At 37.8% G+C, this 26,131-nt stretch overlaps 2 protein-coding genes and 1 long non-coding RNA gene across 3 annotated transcripts in view; 2 read left to right on the top strand and 1 right to left on the bottom strand.

Moving 5' to 3' along the window:
- The window catches only part of Rps17 (ribosomal protein S17), a 203,539-nt gene that overhangs the window by 80,246 nt on the left and 97,162 nt on the right, over nucleotides 1-26,131 (top strand). The gene's annotated exons all lie outside the window — the stretch shown is intronic.
- Nucleotides 1-26,131, bottom strand: part of LOC143369799 (furin-like) — a 431,604-nt gene that overhangs the window by 311,159 nt on the left and 94,314 nt on the right. The window lies entirely within an intron of this gene.
- Nucleotides 10,701-12,821, top strand: LOC143369808 (uncharacterized). Its single transcript, XR_013085491.1, has 4 exons — nucleotides 10,701-10,861; nucleotides 11,012-11,166; nucleotides 11,263-12,645; nucleotides 12,807-12,821. It is a non-coding gene; the product is annotated as an uncharacterized LOC143369808 (long non-coding RNA).

Here is a 26,131-nt window from a genome sequence, read left to right as displayed (position 1 = left end):
GTTTAAATTTATGAAACTTTAAACATTTTAACCAATTATTTTTGATAATTAATATTTGATCAACATGTTTCCTAGCGGCGTTACTGTTCCCTCGGAGAAAGGGTAGTAGGAATCGTCCCACCTTAGCTGAAGGCGTAGCGTTGGAGGGAGAACCGAAACATGTGTTTCAGGAGTGGTAATCCCCTACTTGGAAAGGCCTGAGTTAGTCAATCCTGTACTAGATAGATAGTTCAATATATTTACTTCTTCCTGAAGAAGTTTCTTCCATCGAAGGTGCAACTACTATGATTAACATTTTTCTATTTCAAAATCAATCTTTTTCGAGTTATCGAGGAGCAAAGACTTTGATTTTTACAGTGAGGTTATATTTTTATTGCCATATTGTTATTGCCATATTGTAAAAAATAAATTAATCATGAATGGTTTGTTGACCCACACATGCTCTTGAAAATAGAAAGTGTAACTGCTTAATTTCTGTGTAAATTGTACCGCTTTTTGTTCACTGCACTACCACTTTCACAACAATAATCGAGGATATAATGAAACGAATAAGTTATTTAAACTGCAGGTTGTGGAGAAATGTAATTTATGAGATACGTGGGGATGATATCACAATACCTATGATACCTACGCAGGAAGATTCAATGTCAGTGATATTATATGAATGAATATATTGTTATTTAGTACACTAACTTCGGAGGTTGGTCTTTACGTCCAACAAGTCAGAGCTATTTATTATTATTATTTATTATAAACGGTTGAACGCAGAAGTTAATGCTAAATTTGTTCCAGTGAGGCTATATAGAACAGCAATTAAGATGAGGAAGTACTAGAGCTGACAAGGGGAGGACAGGGTGTGGAAGACATCGATTTTGATGAGCCTTGGCACGATGGATCTATGTCGAAAATAAGTAAATCCGAGCGTTTAAGCCAATATGCCTCAATAATGGAGATATTTACATGAAAATTATTAAACATTTCATAGTAGCCGTGGGGTTTTAGTGGGTAAAAATCCCACACTACCCTATTGCTCCCGAGAGATTCCTTTCTGGATGCGTCGGGATATCTTTTGAAGATTTCCCCACGTTTAAAAGAAAAAAATGTTAATTATATTTATAAATTATTATTATTTTTTAGCGTGGGGATATCTTCAAAGGATATCCCGACGCCTCCAGAAGGGAATCCCCGGAGTGCACCAGGGTAGTGTGGGATTTTTACTCACTAAAACCCCACGGCCACCATGAAATGTTTAATAATTTACAAGTAAATATATCTATTATTAAGGCCTATTGGCTTAAACGCTCGGACACCTATTTACTTATTTTCGACATAGATCCATCGTGCCAAGGCTCATAAAAATCAGAAGGATAATTAAATTTGTTGGAGATAGAGCAACATACATTGCGGACGCACCAAGCAGTCGTGAAAACGCTGCCTTGATGCCCTGGGACTCCCTCCAGACGGCGACCTCTGGATCCCCTCTCTGTACTCGTCCCTACCTAGCGACACGCGCGGGTTGTACGTCTTAACGTTTTCCAAATTGTACTTTCTAACAGTTAATTATATCATTTGAAACTGACCGCGTATTATCTTCTTTTCGACCTGCAAACTCTAACAAAATTCAAAGGATCTATTTTATGATAAAACCAAGGCTCTAGAGGCCTTAAGAACAACGCGACGTTGTTGCGATGCTCAACAAAGGATAAAGATGAGGTGACAGTGACACCAGGATCACATACACTGTGAATTTCGTTCCGCACGCCATCGTCAATAGTACATGAATCCGTCAATAGAGATGTTTTCCGGGTGACTCTGTGTTTAGCGATGTTTAAAGCCATGCGCTCGGTCCTATACCACGTAACAAGATTATTAAGATCCTATTGTAAACGCAGTGGATCGGGAGAAGGTTCTACATGACGGAAATTTGTAGGGTCGTTCGCATATAATAGAAAGTCGCAATATTTGAAGGCGGCTGCAATGTCGTTGATAATTAAATTGAAGAAGAGAGGGCCAAGATGAGAGCCCCGAGGCACTCCAGATAACACAGACGATCGTCTGGAGCGTGTATTTTTAAATTTAACGGTCTGAATCCTACCAGTAAGATAGCTGGATAGCCAGCAGAGCATACTTCTAGAGAAGCCAATACAAGCTAATTTATTTATAATAATCGCATAATTGATTGTATAAGGCCTTTCGGAAGTCCGTAAATATGACATCGACCTGCCGGCCGCGATCTATGTTACGCAGAATATGATGATGAAACGTGTTAAATTAGTGAGCGTAGATCGATTGGAGACAAAAGCCACTGGCTACATAGTTCCTGGTCAACGATGATAGTTTGCCCCCAATGATCTCCTCAAAAATCTTAGGCGTGTTATGTTATGTTTTATTGTTCTCCTGTGTTTTAAACAGGATGGCGTTTCAAGCTTATTTCTGTTTATATTGCCCAACGAACTATAGTCCCAGTTTCTTGTTCCCACCTCTCTCATTGGGGTCCCAGCAGCAGCAGCGCACCGGGAAAAAGGTGGTCTCCCATCTTTCCCCAGTACACCGCCCCGTGATGCTTAACTTCGGTGATCTAACGAGAACCGGTGTTTTCCATCACAGCTACGGTCGCTAAAATCTTAGGCATGATGTTTAAAATAGAGATTAGCCTGCAATTGGCGATGTTCGGATTATTTCCATCTGGATGGAAACTTGCCTGTTGAAAGAGATACAGTAGAGCGTCGATTATCCGAACCTCGATTAACCGAACCACTTCTTCGAACCAGTGTAGTGGTATCGATTGATTGATTGACGTTTGCGTAATATAAATTAACGCAGTAGTACTCTCGTATTTAATAAGTAAGTTTAGGTTAATTCCTATAGTTATAAACTGTGGAAAGTACATGCTTCATTCTCCGAACTATTCGATTATCCGAATAATTCGAATTTCCGAACCACCTCGGCCCCAAGCAGTTCGGATAATTGACGCTCTACGGTATTTTGAAAATGATTCGTAGAAGTCTAGACATGGACAAGATTCTAAAGAGCGCCGGAGGTAAACCATCATCGCCGTGTCCCTTGTTAGTATTCAATGTCGCTAGCTTACGGAACACTTTCCCAATACTAGCAGTAACATTGGACATATTTAGAGAGGAGGTAGAGTCTACATGTGGTGGTTGGGCAGGATCATAAGAATAGACCGATTCAAAGGACATTCCGAAGCTGTAAGAAAATCCGATGCACGCATATTCAAATGGCGCCCCGGAACCGGGGCCTACTGCCCGGAAGCCCTGGGGTTTTTTCACCCTCCTTCTGGTTAGTTTTTTTTCCCCCCTCAGCTTAAGTTTCTTCAGTCTACTGTGGAACCAGACGTGCAATTCTTTTTTAGAATTTACCGATACCAAATTGTATTACCTAAGAATTTATACCGTTGTAGGGCTGCTAAGAGTTTCCACCATTTGGAACAGTTAGTCATCTAGTTCATATAAGATTAGATTGTTAGGTATTTTTTTATATAATGTTTGTTAACAATTTTTATTATGTTGAATGTACAATATTCCTGTTAATAAACATCTTTAAAAAAAACTACCCAAACACATTGAAATGTTACATGCATTGTGGCTTATTTTATAATAACATTTCTTCAGCATCAACCTTTAAGGGCTTAACTTTTTTTATCTTCTTTCAGTCTGAGAGAGCTAATTAAGGGATCTGATGAGATCAAGAGATAATGTAAAATATCATTGTTACTCATTTGCCTGTTGCACATTCTGCTATGTTTAGCTCTTGCTTTACGAAAAATTTTATTATTTCCTTCTTGTGGCTCTTCTGAGCTAAGCCCTTAACGGTTGATGCTGAAGAAATGTTATTATAAAATAAGCCACAATGCATGTAACATTTCAATGCATCTAACATGGCACATATAATTCATATTAACAAATTATTATAAAATTAGTTGCCACATCAAATTCTATTTTAATTACAATTCCTAAAAAAAAAAATTTAAAAAATAAATATATATATATATATTAGAAATAAAATCAAAACTAATAAAAATAAAATATAATTTAAAAGTATTAAATTTAAATCAGCTACACTTACAGTTTATTTAAAACATAAATTTTGTAAATTTGAATTAAATTTTTTATTTCATAGCTAATATTAAATTTACAACAAATTCATTATTCATTTTTAATATCCTCAATTTCCAAAGTTTACGTTTTTATGTCATGTTATTCGAAATAATATTTTTTTATAGATTAGACTAAAAATACAGGATTTACTGCACCCCTCCGTTATTGTCGAGCCCTTTACGAGTATTTAAAAAAAAATATATTAAAATCGGTCAAGATTTGCGCTGTCCAGCGATTTTTGTCCAATATCGCATACTGTGCGTCGTCAGTACCGCCAAGGCTTTCCCTTTTTACGACTCTAGCCCTTAAGGTTTTTCCCTTCGAGAGGGGGTGACTCTTGAGGAAATGCACCTGGCCTGTTTCGACCGCTTGCCTGCCTCGGATTTTCATACAATTTCGAAACTTAACGAAGCGTCAAAGTGTCATCAGCTGTAGCTGAAATACAAAAACAAAGCCAACGCGACCTGGAGTTCGAATCTAACCGCTGTAAAGTATACATGTTAATAAAGTGAGACATTTGGCTGTGAAATAAAATCGATTCACTGAACCCTACAGTACCTAACCTAGTTTTATCTGTCATTGTAAACGATTGCAGATATTCCACCGATGTAACAGATAGTCTCATTGGTAACACCGGAATCGACCAATCTTTTAAAATCGTCTCTGACCCTGCCAGCACAAGACATAAAAGACCTCGTCTCGAGGCATGCCTCTTCTAGGCTTAAGATCTTCCTGAGTAGAGGAAGCGCAGTATATTTTGAATGCCAGTTTGTTTAAGACGAATAAGAAATTACAGCAGAGGATGGGAACGAATAAAACTGCATAATATCACAGGGAAACTAATAAACTTTTATATTTTAAACTCTCGGTAATAATAAAAAACAAAAAGTAACTGAAACTTTGATCTAAATGAAAAATGACAGGAAGTATCGATTTCGTTGAGGTGCAGGTAATTTGAAATACCGCTATTCCAATTTACCTTCACTTTATAAACTTAGAAAAAACACGTAGTTATTAAAATTATTTTCTTTTATGATCTACTCGGGCTGAAAAATCGCAATATAGGAAGAATCTTAGGAAAATAAAATACATAAAAAGTAATATTTAAGTTAAACGATTTTATTTGAAATTCAGTAAAAACTAAAAAATTTAGTGTATTTTAAATAAAATCGTTTAAGTTAAATTATTTTATATATTTTTTTATCACTTACTTTTTAGTGTCTAAGTTTTATTTGCGGTTATAGTCTGATTTCAAGTCGTTTAGATTTGTGGTTACGGGGTATATTTATTGATGACTGGGTAATTTTTTAAACCACTTGGGGTTATTTTTCATAATTTTGTAATGCCATCTAAACTACGCACGCCTGCAAAGTTTCAAGTCTATTGGATAGTTGGAAGTGGATTAAAATTGAGTTTCTAGATTTGAACCAACAAACATAAAAACAAACAAACATACATACATACAAACAAGCAGAGGATCGAAGAGGGTCGAAATATAAGATTTCTAGAAAGGATTTGGGAAAAGACGGATTCCACGAGCAAGGGAATTAGCTAGCTTCTTTCATACATGTAATAATTAACACTTACGAAGAAAATCCTTAGATAAACGGATTTTTCAAAGGGGGATCTACGGAATTCTACGGAATGTTGAACTTTTCTCTACAGATTTTCAAAAATCTGAGTTGGCAACACTGCACCCGCGTATATTCTACTCAGTGATGCCCCCACTATGGCCTACCGTCATCTCCCACTATGGCCTACCGTCGTCCCCCACTTTCTTCCCATCGCACTGCACACAAGCATATCCCCACTCCTCTCTGTCTGCTCGGTAGCCCAACAGCAGGTCACATGGACAGGAGTAGGGATATGCTTGTGTGCGCTGCGATGGGAAGAAAGTGGGGGAGAACGGTAGGCCATAGTGGGAGACGACGGTAGGTCATGGTGGGGGTAGGCACTTGTCCCACGTCCCACGATTCTGGCGCATCACTGATTCTACTCCTTTGCGTCGGGGTGGCCTGCGGTGGAAACGCCCCGGCGCAACAATACTATCGAAGGGTTTTGAAATTATCAACGTTGAATACAGATTAACTGCAACGAAAAACATTACCACAATTACGAATTTAGGTAACAAAAAGAAATTACACAGGCCAAGTAAGTTGCACTCGGTATGTGAACTTCTGGGGAACACCCGTGGAAACTATTACAAGTTTGAAAAGCGAATTTACTATTCTGACACGTTGGGTGCGACTGCGGATAGAATATTACCACACAGCGGCAATATTCCAACGCTTTTGTAATGACAAATAAATGCATAATGTCAACTCCGGGATTTGTCTCTAATGACGAATGGATGAAATAAAATGCAGAAATTAAATGAGGAATCTGTGGTTGATCAGATGTCTGTGCGCAACTCCAGTTACATTTTCTCCAACGAATAGACACAATCGTACGTGACGGGAGTCAGGTTGGCAAACTATAAGGCACTTGAGATTTCAAACATTTCGTCGGTAGATAGATATCCCGGCTCGCCTTTATTCCGGGTATTCGCGACTTGAATTATTTACCCAGCAGCCTCTTCGAGAGTACGCGCAAACATCGAGAAGACGTGTTTCCACGATCGACTCACGATCCGACGTTTGGGAGGAAACAAAATAGAATGTTCGTGAGAAACGCTCGCGTTCGCCGCACACGATGGATACCACGGTCGTTTAAAAAAATTGTCTTACTAATTACTATTTCGAAAAACGAATTTGAGAAACTTGTTTAGCATTGAGAGGTCGACGAAACGACAAAAAAATGTATTGTTCAGTAGTTGCTTAAGAGGGAACCCCACCCAGAAGCCACTAAAAAGTTTGGGATTTTTTTGTTCGTATAAATAAAAATATTGGGCTTCGATTTTTTACACAGTGTTAAAGCAATCTTTATTTTGATAGGAAAAATTTTTTTTTATGGAAAATTGTACAAAATGGCGGCGAAAAAAATGGCTTTCCGGAGCACTGCAAAAATAACTGGCCCAGAATCCTGGGAATGACTGGATCATCTGAGAAGGAAATACAACAACGATATATAAACAGGAATATATTCTCTACAACCTAGCGTAGGATTTTCTCAAAATTCTAATTATTTTGGAAATTGTAGCAGTTTGAAGAATTCACTTTAATTTTTTACAGTTTACTTGCAGTGCTCCGGAAAGCCATTTTGTTCGCCGCCATTTCGTACAATTTTCCATAAAAAAAAATTTTTTCTATCAAAATAAAGATTGCTTTAACACTGTGTAAAAAATCCAAGCCCAATATTTTTATTTATAGGAACAAAAAAATCCCAAACTTTTTAGTGTCTTCTGGGTGGGGTCTCCCCTTAAGGTGGTTTTCGAGTAGTTTTTTATTAGCATATTCTTGTTATTGACGAGAAGATAAACTTATTCGTGGATGACGTGATACCGTTGGATAATCTTAGAAGCAAAGCGCCGATTTGGTTTGAATTTTGCGTACAGTTAATTTGCCGCATATATAATAATGCATTAAATGTATACGCAACACTACTCAAAAGTTTGTGAGAAAGTGAAATTGGAAGTTGACTCGTTCCTATATCCTCATTATGTAAACATATTTATTTAAGTAAAAACAAAATCGCAATTAAGTTTCAATGCCCACTCAGCTGTACTTCACACAGTAACTCTAACAAATTTTCCTTTATTCGGTATTTTAAATTGAAAGCAGAAAATTAAAACAGTGAAGAATATTCAATCTGTACCACGTATCACATTTTGTGCAAATACAGTAGGCGCCCTAATACTCATGGCTGCTGTTGTATGTACATGCATTTTTATTAAGTTTCAATTATTTCCATGTTGAAGTATTTAAACCGATCTCAATTTCGTTTCTCGTTTTTTCCCCAACGAAACGTCGCGGGAAGGACGCTATGGCTTGGGCGCCAGGACGCAGTCACTCTTGTACGTGGATCGGCGGGCTTAAGCTACGCTGGATGGAAGGGGAAACACCTACAGGAGCGGTGGTAATGTGTGCGTGACCGACGCAGGCGCAGTTCATGCACGCATTACCACCACTCCTGTAGGTATTTCCCCCTCCACCCAGCGCAGCTTAAGCCCGCCGATCCCTGCTCTTGTATGGTCCTAGCGACAGACTCGTCGCAATTATGGAAGCCCTCCGTGCCTTTTGTACAACTCGCTACTACAATTGTAAAATACAGTCTCGTGTGATATCTCGATAGTATACCCTGCGCGTGTTTGTTGTCCAACGCAAGAAAAACATTTCATAAATATTAAACTGTCAAATCCGAAATAATGAAGATAGTAGGTACGCATTTAGATAGCAGAAAGCTAACTTTATTTACAGTAAAAAATCTGTAGTTCCCATTAGATAATTTTAACACGTACCACGGATATAAGATCGAAGATAATATCACTGTAACATGCCACTACAGTCCTATTGCGAAGTGTTCCAATGTAAAGAAATTACCACTTGGTAACTAGTTAAAGCCACTCCTTTCTGAAGAGACCATTTATTATCAGAACTTTGAAACTGTAAGTAATGATCTGCATGGTCCTTTGTATAACTTCAAGTACACGTTTGTGGGCCAATCGCTGCGAAGAAGGCCTGTCAAAGCTCCTCGACTTAAAAATCCCTTATCCATAAGTGCGCAGACTCTCGGCGGGATAAAAGAGAAAAAGCTGAAATTTCTTCGCGACATCGACAGCGGAAACCTTTGTTTCACTCGCCCTAATCCGTAGCTCCTGGGCCGTTAAGATGCCGTGGCCGACACCATAGGTGGTTAAAGGAAGTGAAAGTGTTTCCAGAGACTCGAACCTACTCTCCAGATCGAACCGCGGATACACATGGCGATAGAAACTACAGCAGGATCGTAGAAAATGTCGGAATCGTGTTCAACAATTATTCAACCATACCTACGCCCCGAAGTCGATGATAATGACCAAACTCGTAGCTCATGCAACGCGTGAATTAATGTCTGAAGTAATTTTCCTGCATAATGGATTTAAACTACGCTTTGGGCCACGCGTTAACTGCAAACAGTATTTAGTTAAATTGCGCGAAACAATTACAGTTTACAGAATGTCCCCGAAACGTTTGACCATATTTTGATAGCGCGTTATACTAATTGCGATGACATATGTCACAGGGGCAAAAGTCTGTAAACACTTGTTTTACGAGGAAAATACACTAACGAAGGAACCACCATTCGACGTTTACAGGGGAAGTTGACATTTGTAAAATTTCACGTGTATATCTTCGATTGCTTTAAAAAATGTGATGTGTGACGTACAAACATTTCTTTTGCAGCGCGTTATACGGCATCAAACACTGAACATTTTGTCCATTTACGGTTTTCTTCTACCTCGCACCGTTACAAAGTTATACTCGAAAAACGAAAAATCGCTGAAAATTTGGGGGCTCATTTCACCCCCTCAGAGTGTTTTTCCGCAGAAAAAAAAATCGTTTCTTACATACTCCGACATGCTCTACAATCGTACGGAGTTTGATTACAATCAGAATTTTCGGGTTCGATATGTTTCCTTGTTAGTTACAGTAAGTAGCTGCTCAAAGTGATGCTCGTTGATTTCCGTGCAACTGTGACTATTAATAGATTTAGAGCATTTTTGACTATTTGCAACTGACAAGGAGAGGACAGCATGAGGTAGACACCGATTTTTATGAGCCTTGGCACGCTGAATCTATGTAGAAAATAAGTAAATAGGTGTCCGAGCGTTTCTGCCAATGGGCCTTAATAATAAAGATATTTACATGTAAATTATTAAAAATTTCATAGTGGCCGTGGGGTTTTAGTGGGTAAAAATCCCACACTACCCTGGCGTCCCCGGGGGATTCCCCTCTGAACGAGTCGAGGTGCCTTTTGAAGATTTCCCCAAGTTAAAAAAAAATTATAATTCTCCTTTTTTAACTTAAAATTTATAAATTTTTTTTTAACATAAAATTTATAATTTTTTTTTAACTTGGGGGAATCTTCCAAAGGCACCCCGACTCGTTCAGAGAGGAATCCCCCGGGGACACCAGGGTAGTGTGGGATTTTTACCCATTAAAACCCCACGGCTACTATGAAATTTTTAATAATTTCCATGTAAATATTTATATTATTAAGGCCCATTAGCCGAAACGCTCGGACATCTATTTACTTATTTTCGACATAGATCCAGCGTGCCAAGGCTAGTCAAATTCGGTGTCTACCTCATGGTGTCCTTCCCTTGCGAGTTGCTCGGTTAGCAACAATATTAAAACCTCAGTATAGAAACTTCTCGTCATGAGGAACAATGGTAACGTCGTGTCGACTCTTTCGTCCCCTCTCGCAGGCTCACGGGTTCTCTCTCTCTCTAGATCGAAGGATTTGAAGAAGTGGTGGGGATAGCGACCGCGCATACAACGCATAGTCGAAATACGCACGAGAATTTACTGTACATCATTAGTACGTACGATAAAATTCACGTCCGCGTATGTACAAGTTGACAGTCGATTTATCCTTACAACTTTGACATAATCATTTCACCGAAGAACGGGTTTCCAAAGTTATACATCATATACATGAAATTTGCATGAACCGAGGAGTATAAGAACCGCGGAAAAAGGAAGCTCGGACATCACAAACGGAAGTAACTTTGAAACTAGTGAAACGAAGCAACAGCATCGAAAAGTCAAACATGTCTCGATATATCGTCGCACTAGTCCTGTTCGCCGCATTAGTGGCCCCTGCTTGTAAGTTTATAGATTGTACATAACTATTCAGATACTGTATGGCAGCAATAAATGTTTAATTGTATTATACACGGTTGAACTTGCTTCCGAAAACTTAACACGTGCATCATAAACTTTTGGCGACAATCAAGCGCGTAATTATTTTTCAAGTGAGCATTCGCAAAATATGTGTCAGCTGGAAAGACGCAGTCGATTCTTGCGCAGAGAACGAAACGATGACACTGTGTGGAAGAAATTGCGAACCTACGTGTAAGAGCATGCCAGCCGCACTCGTACCGGTTATTGAAAGGTGTCCGGAAAGTGTCGTAAGTGTTCGAAACGATCGTCAATGATCAACTATTCAGAATTCTCTAACTTATTGCTACTAACTAATTGGCACGATGCTGGCGGGTCCTTTACAGCAATGCTCACGTGCAACAACTGCGTGTTCGTGCGCAGCGGGTTTCGTCCGAAACGAGCAGGGTAAATGCGTCGCCCCTGCTGATTGCCAACAGTAGTGCTTCGCAACATCTATCTACGTATTCTGATTTACCCAAACTTTATAAGATCCTATGCTTGAGTATTCGCAGTGTAAAATACCAATAATAAACATGGCGGTGTATATGCAGATCCGAGTTAGTTTATTTATGAAATGGATAATGGTAAACTCCAACGGCGCGTGGCTCGGCGAGTCGCCACCACCAGTGCTGTAGGTGTTCCCCCTCCACTGCACGTCTTGTCCATCAAAATGTTACCTGGCAACCCTGGGAGTGAGACAGGAGTGGTGAGGAGAGCGCCAAGTAGAGCTATTCGAGTACTCGGAAAAAGCGAGCCGAGCCTGACTCGGCTCGAGGAACCGGACCGAGCCAAGTACTCGGCTCGAGGAACCGAACCGAGCCAAGTACTCGAAAAAAGTGAGCGGCTCGAAAGAACCGAGTAGCTCGAATAGAACCGAGAACTCGAATTTTTTCGAGCGGCTCGAATAGAACCGAGAACTCGAATTTTTTCGAGCGGCTCGAATAGAACCGAGAACTCGAATTTTTTCGAGCGGCTCGAAAAAAACCGAGCGGGCCGAAAGAACCGAGCGGGCCGAAAGTACCGAGTGGGCCGAAAGTACCGACCAGTCCGGTATGTCGAGTAGTTTGAAGCTTGAATGTTTCGAATATTTTAGAATATGTTTATATACTGGATAATGGTTCGTAATTATTATTATTATTTCGACCTTATTACTCGTTAAACAGAAAATATAGTACATAAGGAGAAAGTAAGATACGAGTAAAGGCGAGGCCGCAGTAATAATGTGAGTAATTAAAATGTAAACTGCAAATGAAGGTATTCTCTATCTATTCAAAATAAATAAAGTCGAAATAATAATATTAATAATTACTGGACTGTTCAGTATTTTCGGCCCACTCGGTACTTTCGGCCCGCTCGGTTTTCTTCGAGCCGCTCGAAAAAATTTTAGTTCTCGGTTCTATTCGAGCCGCTCGAAAAAATTCGAGTTCTCGGTTCTACTCAAGCTACTCGGTTCTATTCGAGCCGCTCGAAGAATTCGAGTTCTCGGCTCGGCTCGGTCCGAATTTCAAGCTACTCGAATATTCGAGTGGGGTAAAGCAACCAGTAATTGACCGTATACCAGTGAACAAAGACCATTAGGCAAAGAAATGTAAATTATAAATTTAAACATTATTATATGTTTATAAATGGAGTGTAGTTGCACTTTTAATATCCTATATTTTTAGTTACGCGTATTAACCAAACATTAAAAAGTACAATTCTTATTAAAAGTATGCGGTCATTTACTGGTCTTCTACATGTTTTGCATTTTATAATTTTTTTTTTTAAATTACGATAAGAATAAGTAATTATTTTTATATAAATTTCAAGAAAAATAAATTTAAATTCAATTTCAACAGTTGTTTCGTTGTTATACATAAATATTAATCTCAAAGAATTAATCTCAAAGGTCCATAGATTCAACAAATCGGTCATTCACTGGTTGGTTTACCCTACTCGAACAGCCCTAGGCGCCAAGCTCCTCGCGTGAAAAACAATTCAATGTTCAGCGTGTCGTGGAATGGCAAAATCATTTATTTGCCTGGATAATCATGTCGGACAGTTCTGGTATTAGTGACAGCAAGTAATCTGCTAAGCAGTTAATTTTTATACAAAACTTGAAAGATCATGAAGTACTTTTTAATAAATCCCAAATACCTCAAATAAAAAAAGGGAAAAGAAATTGCTTCACAAACCGTTACAGAACACTATGGAACATTTTTTAGTATTCGGGTAACAAAAATCCACTTGCCAAACAAATTAGTAACATTAAAGTAGAAGTGAAAAAAAGGTTGCATTTAATTATCGTTTAAAGAGCTTCATGTACCATTTATTCATACGCTTTCTCTATAATACATACTGATGAAGTAATTAGTCCTTTAAGCAAATGTTAGCATGGGGTACAGCACTCTTAAGAGTTCTTAAGGAATTGCTCATTTAACAAAAGCAATTGCTTCTTTTATTCAATCGATTTTAATCAATTCCTTAAAAAATTAAGGAAAAACGATTCCTTGGCAGTTTAAAAATTCCTACAAAATAAAGCAATTGCTTGTGTTTTTATTCGTATGAATTTAAGCAATTCCTAGTAAAATATTAAGAAAAATCAATTGCTTACACTTTATCGATTAGGCCCATTCTCTTTGGTTTTAACTGGTCTCACCTAGAAACAAGAGAAAAAGTACACTGTAATTGTATTGTGTCAAGTGTATTTTATCGTGCGAATCGGCAGAATTAATAAGTATGCAAAATGCATCGATGCATCGTGAATGCAATATCGAATCCGTCGCGCGTCATTTATATCCGAGTGACTCGCTAAACGAGAAACTATCGAAATATAAAACCTCTGGAACGCTACGCTTGGGAACGGGAAGAAGCTCGAATACGAAACGAACAGGAATAACGTTACCACAGCTTTATTCGGACACATAAATTTCTGAAAGCATTTCACCTTGAAGACAATAGTGATCACATAATATATATATATGGCGATGAAATGAATATGCTATCTTGCAAGTTGTTAACACGCGCCCAACATTTTCAACGGAACACGCGCTACTGGAACGAACATAATTTACGTGCAGCAAATTCTTCGAATCGTTATCCGAATTTTGCAACGCGAAGTCGATGCCACGGTTCAATTTGTATGAAAACTGATACTTTTACTTCTAAATGATTGTATATTTCATAATCCGTACGATTATTCATTAACTTTTTAATACAAAATGCTTTACATTCGTCTCTTCTTCACATTCTCTGGAGAAACATTTGTAATTGCTCTGATAAATTTGAATGGCATGTGACGCTATTATTTTGAAAAATGTCTAAGCGTGTCACAAACAACAGTGACGATTCTTACAGTGGTGTTATTAGTAGATAATTATTTCAAAGAAACAAGACGAAGGGTAGGAAATAGTGCAAAGATTCGTGAACCATGCGATTTAAAAACTATTTCAGAATAGATTGCAATACATACAGCTCATTAATAGAATTAATGATTAAAATTATAAAGGAGCTAAAATCGTCTGAGCTGAAGCTAAAATCGTCTAGCATTAATCAGAAGACATACATATATGTAGCAACCTGCCATCCCTATTTCATTTGAGAATATGAAAAGATATTTGGCAAGAAATTATTTGGGTATAAAAGACCAACAAGGCTGCATTATTTCGTTCAAGGTCATGCCTTTCAAGAGTTGGAAGCCATCGACGTGTTTTTATTTTATGAGACTACTATTGTGATGAATTCAGTCACCTATAACAAAAAGTTAATCCAAGTTCCTTGGGAATAAAATATTATGGTTTCAGAAAGTAATCTTCCTAACTGGCGCTTCAAGGGGTTAATCTCGAATTATAAGCATCGGTAACCTTTCGCCTTGTTTATGTACTAACACAGTAACAGCTCCATTAGCACTTAGAGTGGCGCAAGGTTTAGCGAAATATGTAGGGGAGACCGGGGCAAAGTGAGACGAAAAAATGTGAAGTCGAATAAAATTTTTACCTTTCAATAAAAATGTGTGCAAATAAATTTGTAATATAATTTAAGCTTAGCAATATTTAGGTACTCTAAGTTTTTTTTAGGGGAGATCGGGGCTAGTTGATACAGGGGGCGAGTTAATACAGACGAATTATCTCGACTCCGTATATGTGTACCTCCATTTGAGCGAGATATGTGAAGATTGTTGTTCAATTCTTTCCTAAGATCCAGCGTACGAGTGTGTATAGTTTACAATCGTTTTTTAAGTGTTTACATTTATATAGAGAAAAGGTAAATAGTTTTGATACATACAAATTGATCGTCCAAATAACATGCTTTCATTCATTTTGTATGTATTTTCTCAAGTTTTCGCTTATTATATATTAAAGAGGACGGACCAAAGTATATTTTGGCATTGCGACGTCTCGGCCCCACCACATGGGTAACGCCGGGTAGTCTCCGCCGGCGCCGCTAGAGGTCTACTCTTCTCGCAAGTCCTATCGTCCACTCTCGTAAGTATATATACAAGTTCCAAGTTATCTCCTCTTAGTCCCCGTGTGTCTAGGGCAGGGGCCATCAGCTATGGCCCTACTGATGAAGTCTAGCTGACGGTCCCAAGACGAAACCAACGCACATCCATATATTATATATATATCATCTCTTCTTTCCTCCTCGTTTCTTTTCCTCCACGATCTTTAATGCCAATCCACCTGCCCCCGCGCACATAGTACTCCAAAAAGCCGTGACCGGCCCGCGAGGGATTACGGGTGGTTGTTACGTCGGAGGCGATGGGGCAAAAATCCCTCTTTACGTTTTCCGGAATCAATCACCAATCACCATCTCGGGTTTCGGACGTTACAGGCATATTTGTTATTAAAAGTAATTAATTCAAATAAAAAAATGAAAAAAGTGAAAACAGAATAAGCGTTTATTAACTAACCGCGCAGTGAAGTAAATTGATTCATTTTACCTTCGTCCAAATAACATTTTTTCATTCATTTTGTATGTATTTTCTTCACCTTTCATTTACAATATATTAAAGAGGAAGGACCAAAGTATATTTTAGCATATTTGTTATCAAGTAAGTAATTCAAACAAAAATGAAAAACATTGAAAACTGAAACGCGTATCAACTAGCCCCGGTCTCCCCTATATTAAAATTCAACTTGAAAAGAAAATGCCGAAACGACCACTTTACCCCTATGTATGGGGTAAAGTGAGCTGAAATAAAATAAGAACTTTAATTAAGGATATAGGTAATTATTAACCCCTTGCTCTGAACTGACGTATGTAGCACGCCAGCTTCTGGCTTTTTCGCACCGTGATTGTGAAAAACTGTGGCAGATATTTCACTTTTTTTAGGTTAGTTTCTGTTCCATCACGCCGCGTGATTTTCTAGCCAGCTAACAGGTGAGAATATTGCCCACCCCACTTGCGCATCTGTTCTTTGCAGCTCAGTTTACCCCGAATATGTACTCAGTAGAAAATTAATTATTTAATAATCTTGGGATTAATGTCTTCTTAAACGCGTATACATGAATATTTATAAGGTCGTTTTAAACACGTATAAAAAAATTTGAGTTAACATAACACATTTATGACTCATTTATCCAAAAAGCTAAATTGAAAAGTAAACCAATCGGAGGTCCCTAAAAATTAAGTTTTAAGTTTTTAAATGAATTTACATTTTTCGCTATCTGAATGTGCATAATTATCATTGTTATATTACACACATTTATTACGTCACCAAAATTTGTAAATGTATTCTATTTTTAAGGAACAAATTAAGAAAGCTCATTTCACCCCGAGGCTCACTTTTACCCCGGTCTCCCCTACTGTTTCACGTCAGTCGCGTCATTCCGAACGGTCGCTTCTTCCAGAAAAGTTTTATCCTACTTGTCACACGTTTCAAATATATGCCAGCGCTACTCAAAAGTGATTTATATTTTCTGTTAGCTTTTCATGAGTGTAAACTACAACTGTCAAATATTTGAAATTACAACTGACAAAGGAAGATCCCCAAAAAAGTATAAAACTTTGGGAATATGTAGAGCAGGGTTGACTAACTGGTGGCTCGCGAGCCGCCGGGGGCTCCTAGCCTTGCTGCTACGCTGAACGGCCCCCCTCCATACCTACCAGACTCTGACGATCGCAGTGGATTCCTCCTTCTTTCCTTCTCTTTTCGACTGCGATCGTCAGAGTCTGGGAGGTATGGAGGGGGCCGTTCAACGTGGCAACAAGGCGGAGGTGCCTCCGGTGGTCCGCGAGCCACCAGTTAGTCAACCCTGATGTAGAGGATATATGTATCGATAGATACGTATTACGCAATTTTTGTTTTCTGCTTAAATCCAGCCTAAGAGGGTAAGATTGACCCCTCAAAGTCCGGCTAATTTCCGATTTTGTATTATAAGAACTGTAAGTTTCCAAATGATGGTTCTAATTAAAAAAGTGACTTTTGTCTGCGAACTTTTTTTCTATCCCTTACAGATCGCGAGTCATAACACAAAATTGGAAAATATCTGGATTTTCAGGGGTCAATTTCACCCCCTTAGAGGGAATTTGGGCAGCAAAAAAAATGCGTAATAAATACCTATACATATATTCTCTACATATCCCCAAGGTTTCATAATTTCTTGAATTTCCGGGATCTTCCCTTGCGAGTAAAACTAGTTTTCTCCTAACCGAGCCAAGTAGGGGAAAGTTCCCTAACTTGGGCCGGATCCTAAACTGGACCATAGTCTTCATTCATATATAAATTGACTTCGGCGACATCACTTAGCATGGGGTTGTTTGCTCACATGTTGCTAGGAACAGCATGTAAACAGAACACTGTTTCTACAATGTTCTGTTAGTGGTCTCTACAGTGTACAGTCTACTGAGTAAGAACTACACTAAAGTGACCAGATATTTTCTGTTCCAATGCGGGACAAGCAAGCAAGCAAGCAAAAAAAAAAATTTAACAGATCCGTGATGAGATAAGAAATGGCTATTGAGTGTCACAGATCAAACAGTCTGTTGAATCGGCTCTGAAATTAAGGAAATATGTTCCTCTTTCATTACAACCGCGTTACGTCTCAAAATAGAAGCACTTAGATTCTCCGCTTCGTGACAATATATAACACACTATTTCACGTGTTTATGTGCTTAAATAATATTTTCCGATGCTCAACTGTGAAATATGCAAATTTTATGAAAATATACAGAGTTGCGAAACATGGTAAAAAATTAAAAACTTTCACCCCGTTTGGGCCCGGTCAAATATTGACCAATTTCAAAAAAATTTTTTGCCTCCATTTGTGTTCCCCAGACGCAACTTTTCCGCACTAGGCTGTGTCGAATTTAAAAAATTTGATTTTTTCGGCCCACCCTAATATGCACGGTGGAGAAGGTGTGCAGAGAAGAATGTTTTCAGGCGCCTTGCAACAGTTCCAACTGCGGAGAAAGAGAATACAGAGAGAGCGGGAAAGGTGCCATCGTCTGTACTTATGTACATAGCACGTGGTTGGATGGCGCCTAGAAAGGAAGACTATTCTACATACATGCATATGTATTTGACTGGAACGATACATCGGCACGCAGTGCACACAAAGTGCATTTGATTCTCGGACACCAGCCGCACTCGAACAGTGAAAGAGCCGGCTCCTCCTTCGCGTCCTGCGCAAGGAAGATGTAGGGAGCGCCTAGGAGTGGACGGCTTTATCTCTGTGTGGTTGCGGCTGGGGTGCGCGAATCAAACGCACTTTGTGTATATCTATCTTCTATACATATAAAAGTCCAAATATGTACGTAGGTACGTTTGCCAGGTAAAGGCTTTTATACTGTTCAGGGTATCCGCACCTTTGGCATGAATATTCTTCGACACCCTGGAAAAAATACTGGAGGGTTCGCACCCCTAAAGCTCACCCCCTCTTATGTCTGTATATTCACTATTAACTCCGAAACCCTTTAACCGATCCGGACCGAATTTTAAATAACTACCCTCTACAGTCCATAGACATAGGAATGTAGGGACGTAGGAATAGTTGCAGGGGGTGATCTCCTTGCGGGACGGGCGACGAGGTAACATACGCCTTCTTTCTATTGGACTGTTTTCAAAATAGTATATACATAGGTATCAAAATTATTATATACCTTCAACTTTCAGTCATTCCAGCTAAAAAATTTTTGCCTTTCACTTTTAACTATTCCACAAACTTGCAAAATTACCTGAAAATCTGTATTGAACACTTTTTACGACTGTCTGTTATTAATATTTAGACTGAGACTTTTTATTCAAAACTTCTGTATTTCAATACTACATTTAGATATATCAAAAGTTTAAATATTGCAATATTTGTACATATGGAGATTTATGATGTTCGAATACTTCTGATATGGACTACAAATTACCGTTCTATCTTGAGTATTCCTTCGATTTAAAATTATAAACTCCCTATAAACACGTACATTACTACTTTGATTAAAAAAAAAAATTAATGGGTTCGATATTTTTTTTGGATATAAATAGCTTTTGTATTCAATACCTATATTTCCAATTATGGAAGAAAGCACCCCCGCGGATAATGAAATTGGAATGCTTAAGAAGTACCTACTTGTTATTAGCTAATTCCGGTATAGAGGGAAATTCCTGTTCAATTAATTTGCACCGATTTCGGGGCAATTTAAGGGGTTATACCTAGTCAGGCGGCCGAAAAGAGGCGAATATTTGTGATTTTTTTTTTGAAGAAGCGGATGCGTATAATTTTACAAAACTTTTTGCGTTTTAAAGAGCAACATTTAAAGAACATTTAGTAATTTTTTCGTGGAAAAATATTTACGTTTATAATAAAATAACATGCGACATCCAAGAAGCATTTTTGAAAATTTGCTTTCGCGGTGAGCATTGCCATTCGGAACCAGATTATCTAAAATCAAAAAACAAAAAAGATTTCGTTAGTATATTAATGTATCCTCAGGTTGACGGAGAGAATTTTCCGAAATATTAAGTTAAAACAACATGGCAGCTATTTAAAGTTGAAATCCTGATTTTTTCCTGCAAAATTACGCGAAAAATCAGGATTTCAACTTTAAATAGCTGCCATGTTGTTTTAACTTAATATTTCGGAAAATTCTCTCCGTCAATCTGAGGATACATTAATATACTAACGAAATCTTTTTTGTTTTTTGATTTTAGATAATCTGGTTCCGAATGGCAATGCTCACCGCAAAACCAAATTTTTAAAAATGCTTCTTGGATGTCGCTTGTTATTTTATTATAAACGTAAATATTTTTCTACGAAAAAATTACCAAATGTTCTTTAAATGTTGCTCTTTTAAACGCAAAAAGTTTTGTAAAATTATACGCTTCCGCTTCTTCAAAAAAAAATCACAAATATTCGCCTCTTTTCGGCCGCCTGACTAGGCAACCCCTTAAGGGTAACAGGGTCGAATATTAAATCATAAATTTTGCTACTGACAAGACGTGTTGTTTGGAAATAAAAAAACATAAAGATCTGAGTTAAATAGTTCTGGGTGATGTACGCTTTATTCGAGCAGTACAAATGTACAAATATACAAATACTGTATTTTTCGAATCACAATACTCAAGGAATATTTGTAACAATTACATACTCAAGTATTCGAGTCATCCAATTCTAGTTAATACTGCATTTATTATTACAGCATGTATCATTTGCCTTCACTTTAGTATTATTCTTATTTTGTAGAGGAAGTGCAGCATATTTGGAATACTGTTGGTAATTTGGAATACCGAAGTATCTAATAAACTACCAACTCTATCTAATTTGTAACACCGTAGATAATAGGGGCTAATGACCTGTTAACTAATGACATTTGTGGATGAACCGCCATTTTAACATTTTCGACTTAATCTGCAGAATAAGAAAACGTGAATCTGCAAAACTTTTTCAGCATGTATTCAATCGTTCCAAATGTGGTTAAAATATCGGAACTTTAGAGTTAAACAGTTAATCTGTTCATCTGCATGTTCCTTCTATGGTTGCCTGTCAGTTTTGCGATGATTTCGAGAATACAAAGTGTGATATGAAATTTTAGGTGTTAATGCCATGTTGGTAATTCGTAATACCGAAGGTGAAGGTAATTTGGAATATTCAAAAGCTTAACAATGCTTTTGTTTCACGAGTAACGGCTACCGCCGCGTCGGTTTGGGCCAGTGCTGGCCATTTACTAAACGATTTTATTCAGCTTCGATCCTCTGCTTGTTTGTATGTATGTATGTTTGTTTGTTTTTATGTTTGTTTGGTCCAAATCTAGAAACTCAATTTTAATCCACTTCCAACTATCCAATAGACTTGAAACTTTGCAGGCGTGCGTTGTTTAGATGACATTACAAAATTATGAAAAATAACCCCAAGTGGTTTAAAAAATGACCCAGTCATCAATAAATGTAACCCATAACCACAAATCCAAACGACTTGAAATCAGACTATAACCACAAATAAAACTTAGTCACTAAAAAGTAAGTAATAAAAAAAATATATTAAAAAAATTTTAAATTAAACGATTTTATTTAAAATACACTAAATTTTTTAGCTTTTACTGAATTTTAAATAAAATCGTTTAACTTAAATATTACTTTTTATGTATTTTATTTATCTAAGATTGCTCCTATATTGCGATTTTGCAGCCTGATTAGATCATAAAAGAAAATAATTTTATTATCTACATGTTTCTTTAAGTTTATAAAGTGAAGGTAAATTGGAATAGCGGTTTTCCAAATTACCTGCACCTTGACGAAATTGATACTTCTGTCATTTTTCATTTAGATCAAAGTTTCAGTTACTTTCTGTTTTTTATTATTACTGAGAGTTTAAAATTTAACAGTTTATTAGTATTCCTACGATATTAAGCAGTTTTATTTTTCTCTACAATGTTACGGTCCAGAGGCTGTCTGTTGACATTCTGACCCTTTCGGGTGTCTGGAATGCACGTGGCCCGGCGGGGTTATCGTTTCCTGCAGTGGTGGGGTGCAACCGAGGTTTCCTACGAAAAACTGATATTTGATTGAAGGCATTCACACTCCACTTTCTGAGCCCAATTTCATAGTACAAAAATACCACAAATGCATACTCGGAGGCTCACTTTTAGTTCAGTACGTTTAGAAAGCAGAAACTTAGCAAAGGTCGGCTTCCATTCCCTTATGAGCAAATGACACAAGTTAACCATACAGTACGTAAAGTTGTTGTTAGGCATTTTATATTTTACTAGCAAACATACCCGCGCTTCGCTTCGGGCCTAAGAAATATTAAGGACTCCATGAAACTACATTTCACCCCTTCTCACCACCCCCTTAAGGGTTGATTAGGGCAAAATCCTGAAATTAGTTTTTAGGCATTTGTGTGGCCAATCTTTGTAAGAACCAAGTTGATATCTAATTGGACCTAACAGATATTAAGGAATCCAAGAAAATAAATTTTACCCCTTTTCATCCCTTTTGGGGACGGAATTTCCAAAAATTCTTCCTTGGTGGGCGCCTACGTCATGAAAACACTGTGCCTTCCAAATTTCACGTTCCTAAGTTAAACCGTTTGAGCTGGGCGTTGATGAGTCAGTCATTCAGTCAGGACTTCTTTTATATACATGTATTGACAAACGATGTGATTCTTAAGCATCACCACCACTGTGCGGGAAACCGTCACGCACATCTCTTGCGCGCAGAACGGTGGGCGCCATGTAAGGTAAGGTCTATCCGCCTCTCTTCACTATTTCGCTTATTACTCAGTCCCATTTAGTAATATCGAGATGATATATAGCCTTAAACCTTCCCTGAGAATTGTACTACACGCTAAAAAAAGGTGCAACGAAATTGATCTATTAGTTCCTGAGTTGTGAGGGAACAGGAAAACGTACGTTTTCCTTTATGTATGTAAGATACATACTCTGCGCATTTCAGCGCGTCAAAACCGAGAGGTGGACTTAGGTACCTCGAGAATTGAGGCAGTGAGAGCAACAACGTACTAACCCACATTCTTTTTCGAAATTGAGTTAGGAGTAATAATGTGTTCCAATAGGCTCTACTAATCATATAAGGTAAGTTCGGGTAATAAGGCCCACCTAAGGTTCTATATTTTTTTTAAAAAAAACTTGTACATATTTTTGAAAACTTTTTGTTTTATAGAAATCTATGGACATTAAACTATACACTGTAATATTTGTAACAATATATGAACACAACAAATACGGAAATTAATGGGATTTTCAAAACCTTGTAAACGGGCCTTGTTTTCTGTAGTGCAGGTAATAAGGCCCAACTATTTAATGTGTACAATTCAGGCAAACCAAGACATCTTCGACCTCAGTTGCGAGCCCAACGCATTCCTCGTGTATCCAGGTGAGACACATGGCACACTGTCGCATATCTGTTTTGAATGCAGTTCTGCATAATTTGCAAAACCAACTGTCTGCAGAGTTACCGTCCACGTTTTCTCTGGAGGTGGATGGCATGGGCTCTTGTTCACACACTCTTGTCTTTTTTCTTTCTCAATATCGGTCCTGCTTTGGAAGAGGTCTCTGCTTACTTCCTGAGCCTTAATATTTTGGTGGGCCTTATTATCTGCTTTGTCACTTCCTCATTCTTGACCTTATATGTTAAACGTGCACTTTACAAAATCATTAATTTTTGGAAATATGTCGCCAACATATATACTTATACATACCTATAGTTGCACAGTAATTGGATAATGCGTACTCCTAATAAAAAACCAAGAAACCAACGTAATTCTTATAACTAATTAAACATTTGTTGAATTTACAGCCGACAAATGTTATATTAATCGCGTGGGGGTTCTTCGAGTGACATTTCGTATCTAGTAAAAGCAATAGATAGCATCAACAAGATTGTGGATCGACCTACCAAGGCTAAATTACAGTTGGGCCTTATTACCTGCTGGGCCTTATTACCCGAACTTACCTTAAAATAGGAAAAAAAAATTTCAATGTGGGTTAGTGCGCTGTTGCTCCCACTGCCAAAATTATAATTTAACCAATTGAAAAAGACTGAATTGCTAGATCAGAATATACCTTTGTTATTTCTTACTCAGAGTTCCTCATTAGAATCTAATCATTATTTAAATTTCCACACAGATACACCTTCACTGCCCAAGGTGTATCAGATTATAAAGTTACGAGGCTAAACTAACATTCCCAGTAGCTCCCGGGGTTAACCAGGCATCGGTTCGTCCGCAACAAACAATCTATAAACAAGAATCTCAAATCCTCGGCTTCGCAGCCAGCCTCATTGCTCTCAGGCGCGGCACGTAATAACAGTATACATTTAAATACCCTTCCTTCAGCATACTGTACTACCAAATTGTAGGTTGCTGATTTCATATGCGCCAACCAGCGATAGTATCTCATACTCCGGTCTACATAGTCATTAATAATCGCTCAAAAACACCATATACATACATACATGTTCACGTTAACGTCAACTCGTATTTATGTCAATACACATATGTGTACCCGGTTATTCTTGAAATGTGGGAAACACCTCGCGAAAAAAAAGCATAGGCATAGTGAACATCGTTCACTCGTAAATAACGTAATCGGGCTTCGTGTCCCACAGACTGTTTTTTGCCAGAGCGTTAACACGTCCGTTAGCTCCCTCCAATGCCACATACTTCCCGGGAACTCCCGTAAACGTAAATTCAAGGGCGGCGCGAGTGCATCACACCGGAATACACCGACTGTTTGAAGCAGCCGTGCAGACGTGGCAGTCGACACGCATTTCTACGTGAAATGTTTCCCTGCTGGAAATCCGAGAAAGATTAAACTTCGAGATACACATTATAACAATGATCCAATAAACAAGGGACGTTCGGCAACTCGAAAATTTAAAATAATTCGAACGTAACTATTCTCTGTTTTTAATAAAACGCTCCTAGGAGTGAAAATACTCCCTCAAAGAAACTGTGAGTTTCCATGTTACAGTGAATATCTGCGAAATCGTAAAAGATATCGAAAAAAGTTTCATTTAAAGTTTTATGATTTTTGATATCCTACAATATGGTAGGCACCAGAAAGAATTTTAGAAAAATCGTTTTTCTTACGCTCTAAAAAAATCTAAAGCGTATCTTTTTTAATAATAATCTTTTTTTATTATTCACGATAATTCACCGTTTCTTCTTCGAAGATTAGAACAATAAAATGAACAATATGAAAATCTAACTTCAGTTTTTTTGTACTAAAGTTCTGTAGGTAGAGGAAGTGTAGTATATTTGGGATATCAGTTTGTTTAAGAGGAATAAAAATTACGGCAGAGGATGGGAACAATAAAACTGCATAATATCATAGGAAAACTAATAAACTTTAATATTTCAATCTCTGAGTAATAATAAAAACAAAAAATAGCTGGAACCTTGGTCTAAATGAAAAATGACAGGAAGTATCCATTTCGTTAAGGTGCAGGTAATTTGGAATACCGGTATTCCAATTTACCTTTTTTTCTTATGAATAGTAAACAGTGAGGACCGATTTTATATTTGAACACTCACAAATTACAACTAATTTTCAACATATTGCAATTATTTTTAACAAGTTTCAAGTCGAAATTTTGGGAAACGAGTTCAAATTTAGTCACCAGATTTAAACCAAACAAACGGACAGAAAAGTGAAGTTAAGTAAAATCGTTTGAAAAAGTTCGCGCGCAGGTTATATAGACATAATCCTGTTTATAAATTGAAACTTGCTCTAGACTCCACCAATACCACAGGCTATATTGCAATTTAATAAATGTACGAGCAGAGATTGATGTTAACAATTTTGTTGGTTGCCAGCTGGATACACACCACAAACATCCTAAATCACCCGCCACCCTCGCAAAGTCCTCCGTACAGCGATAACGAATTTAGTCACCATCATCGACCCTTGCGCTTTCCACAGTTCTTTCCACATCATCCTTATCCCTCCTTCCACAACTCCTGTATATATAACCGAGTCCCAAAACCCTGAGGGCAGACCATTCTAAGAGCAGAACCTCTGTCAAACACGCCGGTTAGAACTTTAAAAGTAAAAACCTCTTTTGAGACTTAGAAGTAATTAACAACAATTTAATCACACCAAATGAAATTCTCTAATTATTGGATGTCGTGTATCGTTCATAACAGTGCTTCATCTCATTTAAATAAATGATCTGGGTACATATAGAACCTTCAAACAAGTGATAGGATCCCCCAGGCTGTTGTACAGGTAGTTTCAAAATAATAGGGCAAACTGAATAATAAAAATTTCCCGTGTAAAAGGAAG

The sequence above is a fragment of the Andrena cerasifolii genome, chromosome 6, assembly GCF_050908995.1.
Source record: "Andrena cerasifolii isolate SP2316 chromosome 6, iyAndCera1_principal, whole genome shotgun sequence".
In the NCBI taxonomy this organism is placed as follows: domain Eukaryota; kingdom Metazoa; phylum Arthropoda; class Insecta; order Hymenoptera; family Andrenidae; genus Andrena; species Andrena cerasifolii.
The sequence above is the reverse complement of the archived record's forward strand: the minus strand, read 5'-3'. Positions and strand labels throughout refer to the sequence as shown.